Source organism: Orcinus orca, chromosome 9 (genome assembly GCF_937001465.1).
Source record: "Orcinus orca chromosome 9, mOrcOrc1.1, whole genome shotgun sequence".
Classification (NCBI taxonomy): Eukaryota; Metazoa; Chordata; class Mammalia; order Artiodactyla; family Delphinidae; genus Orcinus; species Orcinus orca.
In genome coordinates this window covers 60,897,549-60,920,541 of record NC_064567.1, presented here as the reverse complement: position 1 = coordinate 60,920,541, position 22,993 = coordinate 60,897,549, and the positions used below count along the sequence as shown (strand labels likewise).

The 22,993-nt window shown below is 38.7% G+C and overlaps 1 protein-coding gene across 1 annotated transcript in view; it reads right to left on the bottom strand.

The window, feature by feature from the left end:
• Nucleotides 1–20,749, bottom strand: part of MIOS (meiosis regulator for oocyte development) — a 119,359-nt gene extending 98,610 nt beyond the window's left edge. Inside the window, exon 1 of the mRNA XM_049714816.1 lies at nucleotides 20,652–20,749. The gene's annotated coding sequence lies outside the window, so the exon portion shown is untranslated. The remainder of the gene's footprint in view (nucleotides 1–20,651) is intronic.
• Between the last annotated feature and the right edge of the window lie 2,244 nt (nucleotides 20,750–22,993).

Here is a 22,993-nt window from a genome sequence, read left to right as displayed (position 1 = left end):
AGAAAGAATGGCTCAAGACTGGCAGGCCTCTCAAATCACAGAGAACAAGTAACCAAAATTAGTTTTGAACAAATAAACACAGTAGAATGCTGGATGTGCCAGGCCCACATTAGGTAATTTTTGCCATTTCTTTTTTTCTGCGGTACGCAGGCCTCTCACTGTTGTGGCCTCTCCCGTTGCGGAGCACAGGCTCTGGACGCGCAGGCTCAGCGGCCATGGCTCACGGGCCCAGCCTCTCCGCGGCATGTGGGATCTTCCCAGACTGGGGCACGAACCCGTGTCCCCTGCATCGGCAGGCGGACTCTCAACCACTGCGCCACCAGGGAAGCCCTTTGCCATTTCTTGATGTCCTTCTGAGGTTATTTCTGAAGGGTGTTTTCTTCTCAAATCTCATCCAAATCTACTCTTCCCAAGACCCTCTTTGTGCTCTAGGAGGAGGGACTGCTCACTGTGGCCTGAGCAGGAAATAGCTTGTGACACGTTGAAGCATCCTAGCATGAGAGCTTCGGTGCTAGGGCCAAAAGGGCATTAGGAATTATCCCTGACGTATTTCTCCAAGGCAAAGCAGCACGTGTTAATCCTCAAACAATTTAAAAATACTGTGATATTTATGTTATATAGTAATTTATCTTAATAGACGTATTGCCTCCCTTCTTCTAACTTCTTCCATTGTTCTGCTCTAGAGCGCTCATTCATTTTCTGCAGGGCTTTTCCCCCCTAAGTGTTTTCTTCTTGTGCTACACTCAAGTATGAGAAACTCAAAGTCCTCTTACTTTATGTTCAGTTTAGCTTCTGAGATGTTAAGAAAACTCATAGGGAAATAGCACCAGTCTGGTCCAGTTTAATAAATGGATATGGTCAGGGTAAATAATCTCCAGTGAATCAAACATCCAGCCCACATCCAAAATAAACAACAGACCTAGTATTACTAAGTGAAACTTACGTTTTAAAGGAAGTAAATGAGGGCAAATGAAGCACTTAGTCCACTCGAAAGCTCTGCACTGCCCATGATCCTTGGACACCCTACTCCTCCTTACCTAGCTCTGTCATACTTCCATCCCATTTTTTGAGGTTCCCAAGCATGGTAGATAATTTTTTTTAGTAGTTGGTGTTCTTATAAAGAAATTAAGTAAATGAGAGCTAAATGTACAGATCCTGAAATTAAAATTGTCAACCTAGTAAACATCCCTACACATCATCCTGTTTTCTTCAAAATGCTCTATGAAAAGAGGTTAGTTTTTAAAACAGGGATGTCTGTCAACCTTTGACATAGCTATTAGGAATGCGTATGTATTTTGGTAACTGAAAGAGTACTAATCAAGTTTCCTTTTAGTTTCCGTGCATTATAATTTTAAACATTGCCAGTCTTCTTTCAAATATGAACCATTGGCAGGAGAATTAGATAGATATGTACACGTCCATCACTGTTTTTGAAAAATCCAAAGCAGAGAATCTAGGGACAATGGGTCAGGAGTACTGCTATCATATCTGAGAGAGAAAAAAAATTATTATATCTACACTCACACATGTTTAAGATAAGCAACAAATAAATATTTGTTGAATGAATGAATGAACGAGGAAATAGTCTTAAATGGAATGAGCTGTCAACAGTATCATACTGCAGACAGGTCAAATAGGCAGGACCTATGCAGTCACTTAGATTGTCAATTTTGCAGGTTTTGGAAACCTGTGAGAGATTGGGGAGGTGACAATGGATTGTGGAAGGAATCAGAGAGAAGGGTGCAATAGCCAGGAATTTTGACCATTCTTCCAAGATATCTGGATAATAAATAGAAACAGGAGAGTGTAGAGGTAATCCATCAGAAGCGTCTTGTGCATTTAATAACCTAATGCGTTATCTGTAATTCCGTTTTCTTCTAAGAGAGGCATGGAGGCTTGGAACTTAATTTTTTTTTTTTTTACAGTTTCAGATATACAAGTTAGAGTCTTATGTTTTCTATAATGTCACTATTTTCACTAGAACAGATATATCATTAATGAAGATTTAGTAGTTTTAAAAATTCATTCTTTAGTTTTGCCATTATTTGAATATCAGTGCTTGATTTGACTTAAAGTTAGCTTAGCAGCTTTAGTAGGTCAACCTACTGAACATAAATATTTCAACTGTGGTTTGGAAAGAGTTCAAATACCACAAATATGAACAACTACGAAGAAGCGGAAACTTTCTCCTCAAACTAGAATGTTGTGTAGTTTTATTTCAGCTCTCACACAACTCAAAAGCCTAAAAATCCCCTAACATCATGATGTTGCTTTCAACCACTAAAAAAAAATCATGATTTCTAATAGGATATAATTCCTCATAACTTGATGGGAAGGAAATCAGGTGAAACATGTAGACATCAACAATCCCTAGTACAGAATAATCAAACAGAAAACTTTTTTTAAGTTCACAGCTCTCAATACAGAATGACTATATTTTTGGCTTCATGAAAAGTATTTTTGAGTCCAGGGTATTCAAACACGCCCGATTTTCCAGTTGTCCAAACCCAATAATGGGCCTTCTGGTTCTCCTGGCAGGCTAACACCTTTGAACAAGGTTGCGACTGCTCAGTGTATAGCAGTGTGAAGAGAAGAATCCCTTTACAATTTTAATTACAAATATCTGTCTAATGCAGAATCAGAGCCAAGCTGCCAAACTATGTGGCTGTTTTTCTTCGGGGATGTCAAATTCTAAATGCTATTTCTGTCCTGGGCCTAATTAAAGGGAAAGAATCATTAGTAATCCAGAGATTCTTATTGTGGAAAGGGCTTTGACCTACATGCCTATCTGCCCACCAGGATACTAAATGAGCTTATTAACTCATTTGACGTGAGACAACTAACAGTGACAGTTTGACGTGGCTGCCAGAACATGTGGCATGTCAGCCATTGGCTTCAAGACAGATGATTTTCCTCCCCAAATCTCTGACACATATGGTCCTCAGCAGATGGAATACACCCTGCGTGCGTGTGTATGTGCGCATGCGTGTGCAGAGCCTGCCAAGACGAAAACTCCGACGGATCAAGGCACCCAAAATGCTGCCAACATTTTCCACAAAGGTGCTGAGTGGGGCACTAATGTGGAACACAACGAGTTACCGCATGTCTTCAGAGCATTGTCAGAATTCTTTTCTTTAATACTTATATCAGTGCTCTTAATTAATTCAAGTAAGTTGCAGCAGCAACAGTGCAGCAGGGAAAATTAAGTTTATTCTAAGAAGAAGGTTTTTTTTTTAATTGTGGTAAAATAGACATAATATTTATCATTTTAAGCATACAATTCAGTGGTACTAAATACACTCACAATACTGTGTATCCGTCATCACTATCTGTGCTCACAACTTTTCCATCATTCTAACGTAAACTTTGTACTCTTTCAACAATAACTCTCCTCATTTTCCTCTGCCCCCAGTCTCCAAGAGTAGGTTTTTAGGAAACATATCACGCTGTTATGAACCTCTCTTCTCTCGTAAATTGGTGTCCTTCTTCTCGGATTTACGGAGAGGGTTCACCCTGAAGAGTTTCCAGCCACTCATTTGGTGCTAGAGGAGTCCTAAGAGTGTCCACCAGAGAGAGCCTAGCTTCTTTAAAAGCTCTCTTGATGGGCTGTGGAACAGTCCTTCCTTTTAAGGAAAATGACACACAATTCCTTAGGTTTTATTATATATAATGAAATATGACTTTCCTATTAGATTGAAACAAATGAATCATCCTTTTTGTAAGTCAAACCTACCTGTATATTGTCAATTTCATTCACTTTAACCTAATAGCAATCAAGAAAAGGAGTTGAGTTACTAAAATCCGGTACAACACTACAATTTTCATCACATTCTCCAGCAATTCTTTGTTATTATGGAGCTTTTCTTCTTTGAAAAGCATAAGTAGGTAGAGTATGTGAACAGTGATCTTTTCTCTTACCCAAGTTGATGTTATTAAAAAAGATTGCGACTGGACATTTTAAGTAATGATGGTTCCAACAGTGCAGTTGCTTAATAACTGCTTTATATGCAGAGTTACATTGTGTGATTACAGTATTGCCAATTATTATTTATGTTAACTTTACCACTAATTCAGTGACAACACTGATCCAGGTAGACTTTATGTGCCTGAAAGGGCATATAAGTTGGCTTGTAATAGTATATCCTTTCATGTGGCTTGTTTTTATTTTAGAGATTCTTTGTCTTCATATGATGATTCTTCAACTATGGGTAGATTGTAACTATCTGATTTTTGTGTTGCTCATCCTGTAACAAAGATATAAATTTAGTCTGCAATCAAATTATTTTTGAAATACTTTAAGAATGGAAAAGTCCCAAGAGGCAGTTTTGCACGGTGGTTAGAGCACTGGCTCTAAAGCCAGACTGCTGGGGTTCAAACCCAGCCTTATATTGTATTAGTTCTGTGATTTGGGAAACTCACTTTTCCCCCCCATACCTCAGTTTTCTCATTAATGTAATGGGTTAAAAATAGAGCTGTTCTGAGGATTACATGAGTTAATACACGAAAAGCACTTAGAATAACACCTGTTACATAGTAAGTGCCATATGTATCAGCAATAATTAAGCAGTGAAGCATTTTGACAACCTCTTTTCATTAATGTAAAACAAAGCTAGCCTGATATGTTTTCTAAAAATATGCCTCTTATTACATAACACTTCTCTGAAATAAGAGAAATTAGGAACTAAAAATAGAGCTTGATTTAACAAGAATTTGATAAATGTTAGTTTCATGCCTCCACCCCCACCGCTTTTCCTTCTTTCCAAAAAAAAAAAAAAGGGCTTCTCTCGACTTTTCTCCCAAGCCTTTGTATACAGTAATCACTTCATTGAGTTTCAGCTAAGAATGTATTTTGTCCATACTTGAACCATTTTGCACCTACAAAATGCTCATTCATCATTTTCTTCCACTGGGTAAGTATGGCAATATTTGTCACAAGACTTAAAGTATTACAGTTGGTGCTATACATATCTGCGAAACGATAAAAAGAAGTTGCTAAAACATCTATCTAATGTTAAGAGCCCAAGGTATGACTAAATTATTTATAATTGTATTATTCAAGAAAAGGTGAAATTCTGTCCTCAAAAAATTCAGAGTCTTGGACACCCATTCATTATTTATTATTTTAGGGAAAGGAAAGATGTTGACTTTGGTTAGAGCCAGGAATAAGAATTGTTGGGTTTCTCTAGCTGAACTTTCCATACAGTGTAACCTTAGGCCATCTATTGGCCTTCAACTGGGAAAAAAAAAAAGATTAATCGTATCTGGATAAGTTTGTAGCAAAAACTGTGCGATAAGTACTTTATATCACTATGTAATGTATGCACAGTCGCTCTTAGTTAAAAACGTAAGTAAACCAGTGGGAACGCCAGAGGAGCAATTCCAAACCCCCAGTTCCCCCTGCCTAGACCAGGTTTCCTGTTTTGTTCACCTCTAGCAGCTGGCACAATATCTGCTCCTTAGTCACTGTTCAGTAAATGTTTGAGGCCTGGATGGTTGAGTAGATAATGTCAATTAGCTAAACACTGAGAATGGAGAGCTGAGCAAAATCACATGACATCCTCCCACAGTCTGTGGGGAGACATATTAACACATGCAGAAATGCAAAGTTGCAACTGTAATGAATGCTCAGAAAAAGAGGAAAATGATGCTATCAGTACCTCTAGAATAGGGATTTTACCTGACCAGAGAGGCCTTCCCTGAAGCCATGCTGTTTAAAATAAGATCTGAGGGATGAATAAGGATTAACTAGGAAAAGAGAGAGGTAACCACATCCCAGATAGAGACAACAGCACATGCAAAGATCCTGTGGCAGGAGGGAACATGGCAAGTACAAGGAACTGAACAAAGGGCAATGGTGCTAGGGTGGCTAGAGAAGAGGCAACTAATAACAAAGAGTTTTGAAAAGGCCACAGGACCACACCATGCAGGGGCTCACAAGCCTTGGAAGGAGCTCTGTCTTTACCCTAAGAGCAAAGGGAAAGGACTTGAAGGGTTTTACTCAGATTAAAATTAGAAGATTGCTCTGGCCACAGTGGACGGGTGGGGGAATAAATTAGAATGTGCTAGAATGGATGCATGTAGAGTATTAAGGACTTTGCTGTAGTCTGAGCAAGAGATGATATTAATTTGGGGTAGACTGTAGAGACATGGTAGAGGACACAGAGGTGGATGGATTTGAGATTTATGGGCATATTGTTAGGTGTTGGTGACGCACTGCATATGATGGATAAGGGAGTGCGATACGTTAAGAATGACTCCTAAGTTCTGGCTTGACATGTGGAGGGATCTTGATGCCCTTCCCTGAAATAGAGAATGCTGGAAGATGATCAGGTCTGTGAGTGAAAGAATATGACTCTGTCTTTGGAAAGGATGAGTTACTTTTGAAATTCTCTTTTTCCTGACTTCTTTTATACTGCCTTTGTCAGCTCTCCCTGCCCCCCTTTTTTTTTCTGGGCCACTGTCTTCCCCAAATCCCCACAAGACATCTCTGTGTACTTTCACTCCCACCCAACTTAAATGTTGGTACTCTCCATGGTTCTGACCCGAGCCTCCAGCCTCTTTAATCACTCTCTAAAGCTGCACTGTCCAATATAGTAGCCATACGTGGCTATTGAGCACCTGAAAGTGGCTAGTCGGAGTTGAAATGGGCTGTAAGTGTTAAATACACGTAGGATTTCAAAGGCATAACATGAAAAATAATGAAAAACAAAATCATTAATAAGAGTTTTATATTGCTTATATGTTGCAATGATAATATTTGGGGTACATTGGGTTAAGTAAAATCTGTTATTACTTCCTTAGTGTGGCTACTAGAAAATTTAAAATGAAAAATGTGGCTCACTGTATATTTCCAGTGGACAGTGCAGCTCCAGACAGTGATGCTGTTGTCACCTCATTCCTGTCCGCTTGCCCCACAGAGCCGCTTACTGTCCCCAGAACATTTCACATCATTTTATGCCTCATACTCTCTCCTTTTCCAGAACTTTCATCCCCCTTCTTTCCTGCTAGATTAAATATGATTCATGCATTTTTATTCAGAGCAAATATCTCCACTACTATATAAAACTTTCCCAATTCCTTAAGGTAGAATTAAACATTTCTGCCTCAGAGTCTTACATGCTCTGTTAATACCTTTTTTATAGCTAATTCACATGCTTATATTTTGTTTTATATTCGTTTGCCTCTCCAGCCAGATTCTAAGTGTCTGCAAAGTGCAGGTGCAACCTGATTTATGTCTATAATTATGTTAGGGGGTACTGGGTACCAGGTTGGTGCTCAATGAAAGTCTGGTGAATAACAATTGCTCTACAAATATTATACAGCTACCATGTGACTGATTATGACTTAGATGTTTTAAGCCAATATTTCAAATCCTCTCAACAATGCTGCAAGGTAGATAAAATGATCCTCATTTTGCATATGGGGATCTTGCAAAAGCTCAAACTGTTAGTAAATTATAGAACCAGAATTCAACTACACCGACTAAATGAAAAAGCCATGGGTTTTTTTCCTGTGATACCATGCATACTGAAAAATGAATTTAAAAATGGAGATTATATTCCTATATCATAAAATAGGAAAAAACACCAATTTCCTAAGATTGTTAGAAGATTAAATGCGATAATCTATATGAAGTGTCAGGGCAGTGCTTGAAAACAGTAGGTTTTATTAAACACTGGCTTTCTCCCATCTTGAGGTCCATAGCATAGGCATCCTTAATTTCTGAGAAGGATCAAAGTGGTTTACCTAACCTCCTTGATGCCCCTCACATGCTTACAACTCATGTTCACTTTCATTCACACTCATCCAAAGGTCATGAGACACAGACTTCTCTGGCACTATCGACTTTAACCCAGTCCTCTTTGTATATCCCCCTGATGTTTAAAGAAAGTGGAGTAGAGAAATAGTAAGTAGTACTCAGGGTATTCAATCTGTGGGTATGTTTGTTGGTGAGAATTAGGGCAGGAATAATAGCAAAAAAGGAATCAAGCCTGGAGTCTTTCAAGGCTATGTTCCCTTGGTGAATTCCAGGAAAATCATTTGGAGTAGAGTGCTGACTCTTTTCTTCCTGTTCTGTCTTATCCAGCTATGGTATTTTATAATCAGAACCACTTTCTTTACCATCTCAGGAATCTCTGTAGGAAAGGGAAAGGGGAAGTGTGACAGGGATAGACATTAATTGTGGACCAATACTGTTCTGCAGGTCCTAGGTTGAGATGCAAGCCTCCCGGGAAATAAATTTAAGCAGGTAAAGTGTGAAGATATGTTGCTATGGGGCTGTGTTCAGGTAAGGGAAAGTGGCCCCTCTATAACCTCAGATCCCTGTAATTCCCCTGAAAAAGCAATATTAGGAAGTCTCTCAGTTGCTGTTGGTAGGGGACCAAGGCTAAAGGGAGCTCATGCGCTCAAGGGTAATATAGTTCTTTATCCTCTTGGCAAGTTAACAGCAGAATCAGTGCCTTGTACAGAGTTGGGAAACTTTCTCACCAACCTGTGCTCTTGTTTGTTTTAGATCAAACGTAGGGACAAGTACACAGTAGGGCAGAGCTTCCACTATAAAACATTCAAATTCTCCTCCAAATACATAATATATTTAAAAGCCTTCTGATCCATTACAGACCAAACTGCATACCAAAGGGCAGGGAATGAAGAGAATAGGGAACTTAGAGCCTTATACCATTATTATTATTATTATCATTATCATTATTTTAATGGTGTGTTTTACTTCTCAAACTAGCCCTTTGAGTTTAGGGCCTTTGTTTTAAACTTCTCTGTATTTATTACCATCCACATAGCAAGTACTTGGTGTTCCTTTGCTAAGTGATGGAAACATTCACCCTTATGCCGTGTTAACGGACAAGGAGATTCCAGCTTGAATGGAGAGCACAAGAAGTTATAAGGAAAGATTCTTTGAAGTTAAAATTTGGAATCTTTAGGAAACTGAATATTCTCTAGCACTTAAACTTGAGATTAACAAAACAACTTCAAATTTGGGGAGAAATTTTATATTCTCCCCAAAGAGAGAATATTTGTCTGATATTATACAGAGACAAATTCCATGGCCAAGAACATGTAAAAGATAAAAATGGCAATTACTCGGCTGCTCCAGAAAATTCAACCTATATTAAAAGATAACTAGAACCTTGAATTTTAAAGGGAAAAATTCAGGTTGATTTATCTGCCAGATGGACTTGTACTCAAAAGGATAAACAGAAGGTACTTTTCAATTCAATCCACTGAAACGCCAAAGCATCATGAACTCTTACAATCAACTGATTTTGAGACAAGTTTTCTCTGTTTGATTCATCTTGAGCCTCGACATATCTTTTAGGGAGGCGATTTAACTATGACCCTTCTCCTTTCTCTTCTGTTCCCCTTTGCATTTGGCTAAAGTCAACAGACTTCCTTCAAGTAATGACTACCATATCAATAGAACATTGCTCTAGTTACTAAGAGTCCCCTCCAAAATCACAAGACTCTGGGGAGAATTGAGGCTTTAACTTAGTGAAAATTCCTTTGTTCCCCTCAACCTGGGAGAAGGTTTGTCTCCACTTCCTGTCTGTTGGCTTATAAAAGGATGAAGAGAAGAGAAAAATCTGTAAGTTTAGTGAAATTTTAAATAGCAAGTATTCATTAACCCCAACACAAGCATACTTTGAAATTATTCTTAACATAAATTAGAGGTACATGCATGTATGTAAAGAGAAAGAAAAATACCATATGATATCACTTATATGTGGAATCTAAAACATGACACAAATGAACATATCTATGAAACAGATACAGACTCAAAGACATACAGAACAGACTTGTGGTTGCCAAGGGGGAGGGGGGTGGCAGAGGGATGGATTGGGAGTTTGGAGTTAGCGGATGCAAACTATTATAAACTATTATATACAGACTGGATAAACAAGAAAGTCCTACTGTATAGCACATGGAACTATATTCACTATATACTATCCTGTGATAAATCATAACGAAAAAGAATATATATATGTGTAACTGAGTCACTTTGCGGTACAGCAGAAATTAACACAACATTGTCAATCAACTATACTTCAATAGAATTCTTAAAAAATAACAATAAAAAAACCGAAGGAAACACACCAAAAATTAACAGTTGTTATAGATAGATAATGTAAAATTTTCTTTGTATGCTTTTCAATATATGGCAAATTTTCTACAGTGAAGATACATTATTTTGATAAACAGAAAAAATTAGCATTATAAAAAAACAAATGGTGCTCAATAGCCACTCTCCTTTCCTCTATCAACATGCCAAAGGACCAGAAGCTTGAGAGACCTAAAGACACATATCCCTGTGGGTGATACTGAGGTGTGAGTTTGTGCAGGCCAGGTAACCCCTCTGGGACTCAGGTTCCTCACCTGTGAAATGCAGGAGTTTGAGTGCCATGGTCTCAGTTCTATAATGCCTGAATTCTATGATGGGCCTGCCACATCATAGACTATATTAACTGAAAATGCTTCTGGTTTCTAGTAACAAACATCTCGACTAATAGTGGCTTAAATCATAAGAACGCTTCTTGTTGAGTAAACAGAATGTTTGAAGGTAGGTAGTCTAGGACTGGATCAGGAGCTCAGTGAGGCTGTCTAGGAGCCAGGCTCTTTTAAATTTTTTCTGCATCATCCTCTTCAACTGTTGGCATTCATCTGAGAGACTGTTGCCTCATGGTTACAAGATAGCTATCACATCTCCAAGTAGGAACAAAGAAGCAGAGGCAAAAGTTTCTCTTTGCATCCAGTAAGGTCCCCACATCTCATTTATCAAAACTGAGTCAAAGGACTAACCTAGATTAATCAGTGGCAAAGGGAAAGATTCTACCCTTGTTTTAGACGGATTATCATTCATCCTACACATCTGAGGGCGAAGAATAGTTGCCCACTGACCTGAACAGGTCAGAGTTCTAACAGCAGGGAAGAAAGAAGGGAGAGGATGATCACTGGGTAGAAAACAAATGTGTCTGCCAGAAGCACTTAATAAAGATATATTGAACAAATGAGTGAGGGCCACGTTATGACTTTCATGGATCCTAAAAACTTTTGCCTTTCTAGGTGCTTTCCTCCATAAAAATGTTTAAAATTATATTTTACAACTGAGTTGGTATAAAGAAAAATGTAGTCCAGACTGTATTCGTAATTATATACACTATTATTATGTTTATTTTTTATTCTGATTTTAAAAATTAAAATGGAGACATTTTCATGAACCCTAGATACTGGGTCATGGCTAAGTCCATCCTGGGTCTGTGCTGTCTGTCCAACTGGATGATAAACACTTGAGGGTGGAGACTGTGTGCTAGGTTTTGTTGATGCCCTCAAAGCCCCCATCACATCATTATATGTCTAAGAGCTGCTCAACAAATACTATGGAGTTGACCTAACATATCACTGTTTATTCCTCTAGGGTGAACCTGGTCCTCCTGGTCCTCCAGGAGGCCCTGGTACTGGACAGCCAGGTATTAAGGTAAAGATACTGGTCTCTCGGGCCATTGATGACTACTGAATTTATTGTAGGGCTGGGGGAGCTGTGATTTGAACTCTGCTCAGTGTTACCCTCACAGATACAAGGAAGCTGTCTGTATGAGTTACTTACAGGCTGGATGCTTGGACACTGCAATGCCCTGGTCAGGGGCAGTTACCACAAGAATACTCTATGTATTTTTTGATTTGGTTGGAATGAAAATGTTGCTTGTCTCCAAATACCCACCCTCTTGCCAACATACATCTAGTTCTGTTGACTTTTCATGGATTTTAAATGTTGGCATGCAAAAATATTACTGGGAAGTGAAACACCTTAACATGTCAACTATCACCTGCTCACATCAAATAAGCACAGAGGGGCAAAAACCAGAAGAACCATGACACTGAATAAGTAAATGCTGATGGAGAGGTTTGTAGGGAACTAGAAAGGACTAGAAAGGACCCAACAACCTTGGGTGCTCTACATCATGCAGGATGTACTAGAGCAGAAGTGCTTATTTTAAATGGCTGTTCTATGTCATTGGGACAATAAGACTTCGACGCGGGGCTAAACCAGAGAGGAGTACAAAACAGTGCACTTCGAATGTAATCAGGTGTCACCATGGAATGCATTTAGACAATAATCACACTGAGATTCCAGGGAAGGTGGAGTTTATACTGGCAGAGTTATTGGAGAAGGGTTCTGAAGGAGAAGAAATGTGAAACAGAACTGAAAGGCGAGGTGAAATGGAACAGGGCACGGTGGCGGGGGACGCATCCCTGGATGGTGGCGAGGGGGCAGAGAACAGCATGGGCATTGTTAACTTGGTCATTTCAGTAACCAAAAAGAGTCGTACACGGTCTGACCTGTCAATTGCTACGTAATCGTTTCTGAAAGCTGAAATTGCATTTAGACAAGAAGGAATGAGGAATGTTTGGGGGTAATTTGTTCACTTAAATTCAAGGCATTTTTCCTCCTCTAGATTTTTTTTTAATCTTTAAGAGTTTGAAAAGTTTGACAATTTTGCTATTTATCTTTGTTGAAATCTCCAGTGTATTTTGTGCTATGTGTAGTCTTCATTTAAAAAAGCAAACTTTCATTCAATTATTTCTTCCTCCTAGGGGAAAGAGGCCAGGAAGGAAGAACTGGGCCTCCAGGACCGATTGGTGTTGGTGAGCTGGGCCAGACAGTGAGTAGCAAGAAATTCTAGGTGGAATTAAAAGGACAAATATAGTTCTTATGTGCTCTTTTGGGTTAAAATAAATGGTTAAACTAAGCCATCTTTATCTATTTAAACAACAAAAGACGATAAATATATAAAGACCAGATCCAAGTGTTATTTTTCATAACACTTGAAATAGGGATATCTATCTATCTGTTTATATTTATAGGATATGTACAACAGGCTCTCTCTTACTGTAATCTTTTGTGAGATTAATCAGTATGTCCTAGAAGAAAGGAGTTCTCATATGTCAAAATTTCCTAGGAGATAGGAGAGCTAGATTCATACCTAATGTCTATACTTTGTAATTGACTTTCCTGTAACCATGAGAAAATCACTGAGAATAAGGACCTTGCTCATTACCTAACCCGTGAGTATACTCTAAAGCTAGAATTGATCATGGTAGACAGGTAATAGCTGTGTTATTTGCAGCTTCTACCTTATGTAGCTTTGAAATCTACTATTGTTGGAAAAGAAAAAAAATTCTGTCAAAAGAGAGCTGGAGAGGAAATGAATAAAACATGACTGTTCTGGAATAAGAAGCTTTTTAACTTTTCAAGTAATCATTATTCTCCAAGGAAAGAACAGTAGCTGACTTGCTGGGATACAAATAAAAACAACCGATTGTGAATAGTTGGTCACCCAACTGGGCTTTGCGTTGCATAGTTCCTCACATATAATATTAACAGAAACATGTGCTTCCTTGCTGTAGTCTGAGAATGAAATGGTACCATACTATCTGAGGGCTAGTCTTTTCACCAATGTCTTGATACACTAATTCAAAAACGAGAACATCATATAAAGGAAAAATACACTGGTCTAATTATCTACTGTGTTTCCACTAACTAGATAGGTCTCTTAAAACTAAACCACTGATTGAGAGTCCGCCTGCCGATGAAGGGGACACGGGTTCGTGCCCCGGTCCGGGAAGATCCCACATGCCACGGAGCGGCTGGGCCCGTGAGCCATGGCCGCTGAGCCTGCGCATCCGGAGCCTGTGCTCCACAACGGGAGAGGCCACAACAGTGAGAGGCCCGCATACCGCAAAAAACAAAACAAAACAAAACAAAAACTAAACCACTGAGAAAGAAGATTATGAGCTCCCTGCAGACACTGCTGGTTCTACACTGGAGAGGCTGGAAACCTAGAAAACCGAAATGACATCAGCTAGAAATATACAGGCCCAGATAGGTTGCCATGTATAGAGGGAGTACAGCAGAGAATTTGGGAAGTTTTAGACAGAAATGAAAAAATCTTTTCATAATGTTCTGAATAAGTGGGAATAAAAGTGAGCTTCATGTTTCACTGCAAAGCCTTTATGAACTGTCCAAAAGAACCTGAGACTTTTGAAGCAAGCATAAGATCTCTTCTTTTTCTTCCACATGCCTACTTTTAGCTTAATAAACTTAATAAACAGCTCTGCCTTGCTGCTGGATCCTAGGAGAGACTGCATGGCTAATCATGGGACAATACACGACCATACGTGTCAAATTTTTTTTTTTTTTGGCTGCGTTTGGTCTTCATTGCTGTATGCTGGCTTTCTGTAGTTGTGGCGAGCGGGGACTACTCTTCGTTGTGGTGCGCGGGCTTCTCATTGCAGTGGCTTCTCTTGTTGCGAAGCATGGGCTCTAGGCATGTGAGCTTCAGTAGTTGCAGCACGCGGGCTCAGTAGTTGTGGCACATGGGCCCTAGGGCTCGCGGGCTTCAGTAGTTGTGGCACATGGGCTTAGTTGCTCCGCGGCATGTGGGACCTTCTGGGACCAAGGATCGAACCCGTGTCCCCTGCACTGACAGGCAGATTCTTAACCACTGTGCCACCAGGGAAGTCCATGTTGAATTATTCATCATGAACTGGGTGTTATAGAAGCCATCTAGGCTATGTGTCGTAGAAGTTCATCATTATTCTTGAAGATACAAATAGTTTCATGAGTAATTGGCTTAGACTCCTATGGCATCTACTCCATTGCTACTTTTCCCACAAGCCACACCTATAGCCCCATATGAACAGACAAAGGAAGAACAAAACTGAGCATGTTTTGCTGGCCTAGCTGGAAATTAGACTCCTGTTCTCTTCATGAACACAGAGTATGAAGATATTTGTGTCCTAGGTGAATGCTCACCAAACCACATCCATTTTAAAGAAGGCTCTAAATAAACAAGTAGACAGGATGTCAATCAATCTATTTTCCCAGCTCTACTACCATCCACTCAGTTTCCCAGCTCTACTACCATCCACGTGGGCCTCTCACTGTCGGGGCCTCTCCCGTTGCGGAGCACAGGTTCCAGACGCGCAGGCTCAGTGGCCATGGCTCATGGGCCCAGCCACTCTGCGGCATGTGGGATCCTACCTGACCGGGGCACGAACCTGCATCCCCTGCATTGGCAGGCGGATTCTCAACCACTGCACCACCAGGGAAGTCCCATCCACTCAGTTTTAATGAGTGGCTGGGATGGAGGTTATACACAGGATCAACATAAACTTCCTTTTAACAAACCTAATATGGATACTGCCACTGCTGAGTGACCAACCTGCAAAAGGTACATGCAAGCCTGATGTCATCTTTCTCTGGAAAGGGCCAGTCACACTGGTAGTATCAATGTGTTGACTAGCTGGAATGCTTTCATAATGGAGAGAGGGTCATGATGATGGCCATAATTGGTGGGGAGGGGGGGGCAGGCAATTAATCAAGTAAGGATTTGCCATTACTGTCCACCATTGAAGGACTTACTGAATGTCTCCATAGATCTACTATGATGCATATAAATATGGATATATTTGGGTGCTTCAAATTCATGGGTTTCATGAATCTGAGAATTCAACAATTTTGAAAGTTCTTAGTTGTTATCTCTTCAGATATTTTATTTTTCCATTCTCCATTTATTCAGAAATTCTGTTAGATGTTTAGTTGCATTTTAAGGTGATTTCCTCAAATCTAACTCATAATTCACAAATTTATCTTTTTCTGGTTATAAAATGTCCTGAAATCATACCTTGTATTTTTAACTTAATGAGTATTTTTAAAAATTCTTAAAGCTAATTTTAAAAATCTGCCTTTTTTTTTTTTTTTTTTTACTAATATGTTTTTGCTATACTGTCCTCTTTGCTGCTTATATTTCTATGCTTTTCTTAAGACCATTAAAAAGTATACTTCCTTTTTTGGTCTCTATTATTTTATTCTATTATTTGGCAACCTTGGGGAAGTTTACATTATATTGGCTCACTTTTATTCACTGAGAATTATTTTCTTGTATGTTTTGTACTATCGCATCTGAACTCATTGTCAGCCAGGTTTAATTGTGAAAACCCAAGTGTTCTGTGTGGAGCATGCTTGAGAGAAGTGTGCATTTGCATCTCTTATGTACTCCAGGCACATCCTTGATGCTATTGTCTTGATTAAGGTGTCCCCAGACCACCAACATGGTGTCACTTGAAACTACAAACCCATACATAGCACAGGACCAGGTTAGGAGTTTTCGGGCCCATTTAGAGCCCAAGTGAAGGTAGACAAGGTTCTTGTCATTCATAACACTGTATTTATGGGATGGCTTTTTTCTACCCTGCCCTTTCATTGAAGATATATAACTTTGAAGGTCCTAGCTTTATGGGGTGGGATCTTAGTTCTAATTTTCTCCTTGTTTTCCATCGAATGATGCCAAAGTCTTTGTTCCTGGTTCTCCCTCTTAGACTACAAGACTTTGTCCTACCATACAACCACACTTTTTTTTTTTTTTTGCGGTACGCGGGCCTCTCACTGCTGTGGCCTCTCCCATTGCGGAGCACAGGCTCCGGACGCGCAGGTCCAGCGGCCATGGCTCACGGGCCCAGCCGCTCTGCGGCATGTGGGATCCTCCCGGACCGGGACACGAACCCGTGTCCCCTGCATCGGCAGGCGGACTCTCAACCACTGCGCCACCAGGGAAGCCCCAACCACACTTTTTACCCAGAACAGTTACAGTGTCAGCTTACATGCTTACCTCTAGTGTTCAGCGCTCCTTTTGTTTTGGAACCCTGTGATTTCCCTTATTTATTGATTTTTGGGGCCTTCATTTTAAAGAAAAATGTATATTATTTGCCTTTCTGTTTGTAGCTAGAGAGTTTTCATGATATTGCCAGAACATGAAATTTTTGTTTGTTTTCTTGCTATCCAATCACAATTACACAAATTAGAGTGACACTGTGAAGTCTTTGATTTAATTGGGAACTAAAATCATAACAAAGATGGGAAGGATCTCAAGTAATACATGAAAATATTCTCCCAAAATGTCATAATAAAAGATCAACAATGAGAGCTTTTTAATTATTTCAAAGTAACATAAAGACTTACCTTAGGACTAACAAAGGTTCTGCTGAAAGAACCTTTGTTTCTTTGCCTGAATCATTTCAAGTGGTTTCAGGTTTAGCACTAACTACACTTTTTATGTAACAGTGATAAATAAATCTGATCGACTGAATTACTATTCCAGCTCCATGACCTAACTTTGAACTGTCAGCTACCTTCTTTAATTATATGATTACCACTAGTTTTGTGTTGGTCTGACAGATGACTGATTCATGAATAATAAATTGATTCAGATTCTCAGGGTGATCTGTTTGTTTTTTGGTGCAAGGATACTCAGAGCACTATCTGTGAAAAATACCCCCTGAAACAAAACTATAATTATTTTGAAGTTAAAAGTAAAGTAGATTTCACCGTTTTAATATTAAGGCTAATTTATATTATTATTGAGCATATTTATATGTAGCGTATGCTTGCAACGTATATTGAAACCACTTTTATTGATTACCCACACTATTGAGATTATTCAGGAAGATAATCAGATAATGGACATCATATTTTATCTTGTTAATGTCTCATATAAAGTATTTCTGATCAGACTCTGTTAGCTGATAATTAGTTCCTTCCACTAGATATTTTTAAATTACAAGTGTTCATTAGAAGTCAAATAAGAATGTCATGGCCTTTGAAAAGGACACTATTTTTTACAGAGCATTTTTGTCTTTTAAAAAATAATCTGAAAAAAAAATCTGTTGGTACTGTCTTAATAAATTAACAGTTCATCTAACCCAAGTACTTTCTCTTTCTCTTCTCTGGTTGGCAGTCATCTTTCATCTTGACTGTTTAACTGGAAAACTTGGGAATATACTGATGGTGTAGAATATTACTCTGACAGTTTCCAGTAATTACACTCTTTTTTTTAATGCCCCTAAGTGATTGTTCACAAGCATTAACTCTGTTCTCAGCAGCCTGGAACACGACTCCTAAAAGGCTTCATTATTTTCATTTTCACCTTGGCTAATGTATTCTAGAAATGCAGAGACGAAAGAAGGGTCTGTGCTTACTCTGTGCTGCATGCCTCTCTCCATATTGCTTAACATAAAGCCGTTCACTCTGAGACTATCTAATTTGTAAAAACTTTATAAAAGGACATTCTGAGCAATTGCAGGATTCAAGGGAAATAATTTTGTTAGTGATAGCAGATATTTATTGAGTGCTTAATATGTAAGAGCTTTAAATCTCTCTGAGCTAATCTTTATATTAATACGTGTGGTTGAGGTAGGTACTATTGTTACCACCATTCTGATGACAATGCTGAACTTTAGAGAGATTGAATTATTTGCTTAAGATCACATTGCTAATATGTAGCAGAGCGGGGGCTTGAACCTCAGTGCAAATGACACCCAAATCTGCTTTTGGTTATTATGCAAGACTGTAAACTTTATGAGACAGGGAGCAGGGCTGCCTACTGTTTTCAGACCCTAGCACAGTGACTCGCACCTACCAGGCTTTTGGTAAACATTTGTTGAAAGAATGGGGAAAAAAAAATTGAATGAACTGGAAAAAGATTCCTTTGCATTCAATGTAAATTGAGTTATTTTCATTTGTCATATCGGTGGGGAAAAGAGTAATTTGTTAATATTTTTGGTATCATGTGTGATAGTAGCTAGGCCTTGTCTGTTTAGTTTGCAATCTAGTTCTCATGCTCATGTTTACTTTCCCCCTCGTTACTTTCTCTAACATTAGAGTAAGCTGTCATGGATATTAGAGCTTTGATTAAGGTCTTGGATGGTTAAAAGCTAGTTTTCCCACAAGCATAGCAATTCAAATTGAATTAAATGCTAGCTTTTTCCTTCAATTAAAGTCTTTACTAAATTGGCTATGCACAAATACTAAAGAAGACTCTTTTAAATATACAGTATTAGGGAAAGGCAAAAAAAATTAAATATGGGATACAGTTAGCTTTCTCTCTCACAAATCTGTAGCTGTGATCAGTCACTGATGAGCATAATGCTGTATCCTAGCTCTGCTACCAGGCTTGAGTAGAAAGTATCGCCTAAATTATGCTGGATTACTATATACTGAGTCCCAAGATCACTCAGAGTGTCTGCAGCCAGCTGGCTTTGGGACTCTGGGCAACTCAGTAGACCTTGTTCCATCAAAGATTTACTGCCCTGGCAAGAAAGCCCTAATTATCTTTCTAGGTCCATTAGAGGAAAAGCTCCAGTTCATGCTTCTACAATTCTTGTTGTTAGTCCCTTTTCTACTTTTTTTTTTTTTGCCTTCTGGCCAAGAAGAAAGAGGGGAAAACTTTATAACCTTGTAAAATTCCAGGTTTAAGTGACTCTTTTGCTGTTATTTTTCAATGAGTATGTTTCCTGTCAGTCCATTTCAAAGCCTGGGACTGTGTTGTTTTTCTTTCCTTATGTGAGAAGTCCTCACCTATCTGAGTGCCTTTTTGAGGAACAGCCACATGGGCTTCTTACTTTTAAACACTGAGATGGAAAATCCTGTTCCTCCTTAATGATTCTATCACGATTCCTACTTGCACATAAACCTCCAATGGATTCAACCAGTTCCTGAAAGAATTCAAGTTTGAATCTAAATTTATCAGGATGGAAATTAAAACAACATATGAATAGAATTCAGTGCTTTAAAACAGCTGTGTAGTGATTTCTTCACAGGGCTCCCCTGATAACCTAATTAAATGATTAATCACTCCACATCCTTCTCCAGGCCACACAGTCCTAGATTTTTAGCCTTTCCTCATAGGATTGATTTCCTCATCCTTATTCTGAAGCATCACTTAATTTCCATTTTCCTCCAATTGAGAACACCGGAATAGAACATCTTATGCCAATCAAATGGAACAAGTATTTAATACAATGAGAATATTATTCTTCACAACTCTATGATTCTACTGATCAGTATGGAGTTTACTAGAAGGATTCTCACTAATCACATGAACAGGACTATGCCCATGCGAACTGAAATATGACCATTTTCTATCTTCCCGTCTCCTCTCTTCCCCCTCCTCCCATTCTCTCCCTTTCTCTCTTTTTCTCTTTTCTCTTGTTCCTCACCCCCTCGTATCCTAACCAGGGTCCCCGTGGGCCTGAGGGAGCACCAGGAGAGAGGGGCTTACCAGGAGAAGGACCTCCAGGACCAAAGGTAACAACAACACCTTCTACACTGAGGGAAAATGCTTTGTATTGCATGGTCATGAATGACAAATTTACAAAAATGTGTCCTAGCCAATTATCCCAGGTCAAGTATCTTCTCCTGACCACCTTCACCCTATTAAACGAAGTAATATGTAAATTTCCCCTTAATATAAAGCTATCGTGACATTTGCAAATATAAATAAATAACTGAAAGGCTGCTTCTTCATATAATTACCGCATATGAAATTAGAGAAATCTCTTAAAGTAGTTTGTAGTCATTAAAGTCACAGTGATAAATAGCATCTTTATGCCCAGAAATTAAGTTATTGAACGTGGCTATACCAAGCTTTACCCACAGCTTTGTTTTGTGAAACGTACAGAAGAAACAGTCCAATAAAACAATTTGTCATAGTACTTCCATTAACGTAAGAAAAGAAATGTGGGTGGGTGGAGGGAATTGGAGTTACCATATTACCAGAAGGAGCAAAATGTTATGCAAGACCTACCTTTTACCTGGCAATGGAGAATTTAAATGTTTCCACTGCCTCCCATATGTAATTCTTGGAGCTCAGGTTCCTCTAGACCAGGGCTTGGCAAACTTTTTCTGTAAAGGACCAGACAGTAAATATTTTAGGCTTTGTGAGCCATACGATATCTGTTGCAACTACTTTACTTCTGCTGCTGCAGCATGAAAGCAGCCCTAAACAATGTATTAATAAATGAACTTGGCTGTGTTCCCATAACGCTGTACCTACAAAAAACGTGCAGTGGGCTGAATTTGGCCAATGGTCTGTACTTTGCTGATCCCTGCTCTAGACTCTTTACCCATAATATATGGCTCCTTTGCCACAGGCCACCTAGGAAATGATTTTCCAAGACACTTTGGGCAGCATCAACAAAATTTCAGAGTAAGTAAGGATAAACTTTGGGGTCCTTTTCTCTTCTTTTCTAAAACCTTTCCCCCAGAGACACATGCATGCATACACACTACCCAGAGAAGTATGTGCTGCTTTCTAAGTGTCTAAGACCTTCCACTTCAGTCATTCAGTCGAGTCACTGAGATCCAACCTTCTCAGTATGGCCTCACACTCTAAAATTGCTTCTCATTTTCAGCCTCTTCCACCATGATCAATATTCAGTTATCTATGAGAAACCTAAATCTCAACTAAAGGGAAATCAATTAGTTAAAACAAGTAATTCACACGAAGTTGTAACTGCTGGATTGAATTTTAAAAGAAGCCCTTGTTAACTAACAAATTTTAATTTGTTATAGTAAATGGAAATAATATGTCGGATGAAGGGGACATTACTAATGCTCTTGACTAACCAAAGTACCATCATGAGAAGGCAGAGGCCAGCAATTTGGCACTGCATTTCAGAAAGTTTTATAATACATAATTCCTTGAATTTTTCTTTGGCACATAGTAAATTTCTATTTATGTGTAGCCCAAACAACCTGAAAATTCAAATAGCCAGAATTATTTCTCCTTATCATCTGTGGGGTTTCAAAACTAAGAAATAAGTGAGAAAGGGATAAATGAAACACTGCGAAGCCTATTTCAGGGTATGTCTTAGTGACAGTTTCAACTGTATGAAATAATGATACACTCCTTCATAATAACACACTCTGACTCATCAAAGAAAGAACTCATTATATTCAGTGTTGTTTTAGGGTTGACTGGACACAAATATACTCTGTGGTAACAATCAGAAGAACCCATTAGTCAGAACACTTCACTCCCCAACCAGCAAGACCAAATCGGAGGTTTCTGTATATTCTTCTTGGGGCTACTTTGCAATGACGTAGGGCTTAAGTGAAGAAATTATGAATATAGATGGACATTAAGGTGTGTTTTCCTGTTTCCTAGGTTTCCTGCAAATGTTCTTTGATTCTGCTCTCGGTTCATGAAGTGTGTGCTATTTCTGATTGATTATATGGTTTGTTTTTCATACAAATGCCCAGTGTTATGACTTCATTGATATTACATTACAACCAGAGCTATTCACATAGGTCATGTGACTCTGGAAGCATATCCGAGAAGATTTTCCATGAATTCTTCTAAAACTAATTTTTCAATAAATGATTATAAATTCTGGTATAAAACATGTAATAAATAATTCAATCTTACCAAATATTATTTCATATACTGAGAGACAAATTTTCATTGTGTAATGGATCCAGTTATAGAAATGTTGAGGAAACGGAAGACTGATTCTGTTAGCTATAATATGTGATTGATCAGATCTCCCATATCCAGATATATCTGATTATATTAGGAATGGAGTGCTTTTCCAACTTTAGTGATGCTGCGTGCATTATGCTTGGATAGATTCTATTTATGAATGTTAATGCTAATTTTCTTCGGCAATTTACAAATCTTGGAGTTAGAATTACCCATTTATAGTTAGCAGTGAATTTAGATGCTTTGAATGCTTGAACTGTTTTAAAATCCTGAATTTTATTAGTGCATTGATATCCCTTCCATATACTTTCAGGGTGAAAAAGGTTCTGAAGCACCAGTTGGCCCACAAGGATTAGAAGGCCCGTCAATCGAAGGGGACAAGGTACTGCAAAAGGGTGTATAATAGAAAGGACGACAATTATTTTTTTCATTGTTCTTTATGTATGTACATTTATGAACTATGTACAACCTGATGATCATACACCACAGGTATCCAGTTAATTATGAAGGCCTTAAAGACCAGTGCAAAGGGAAAGCTGCCAGAAGGGGAAGAGTTATAAGAAATGTGCAAAAAACAGAGACCTCAAATCAGTTTGGAGTCATTTATATGTCAATGTCTAAGCATATCATTATATTATATATTATATTAAAATAACGATTGACAT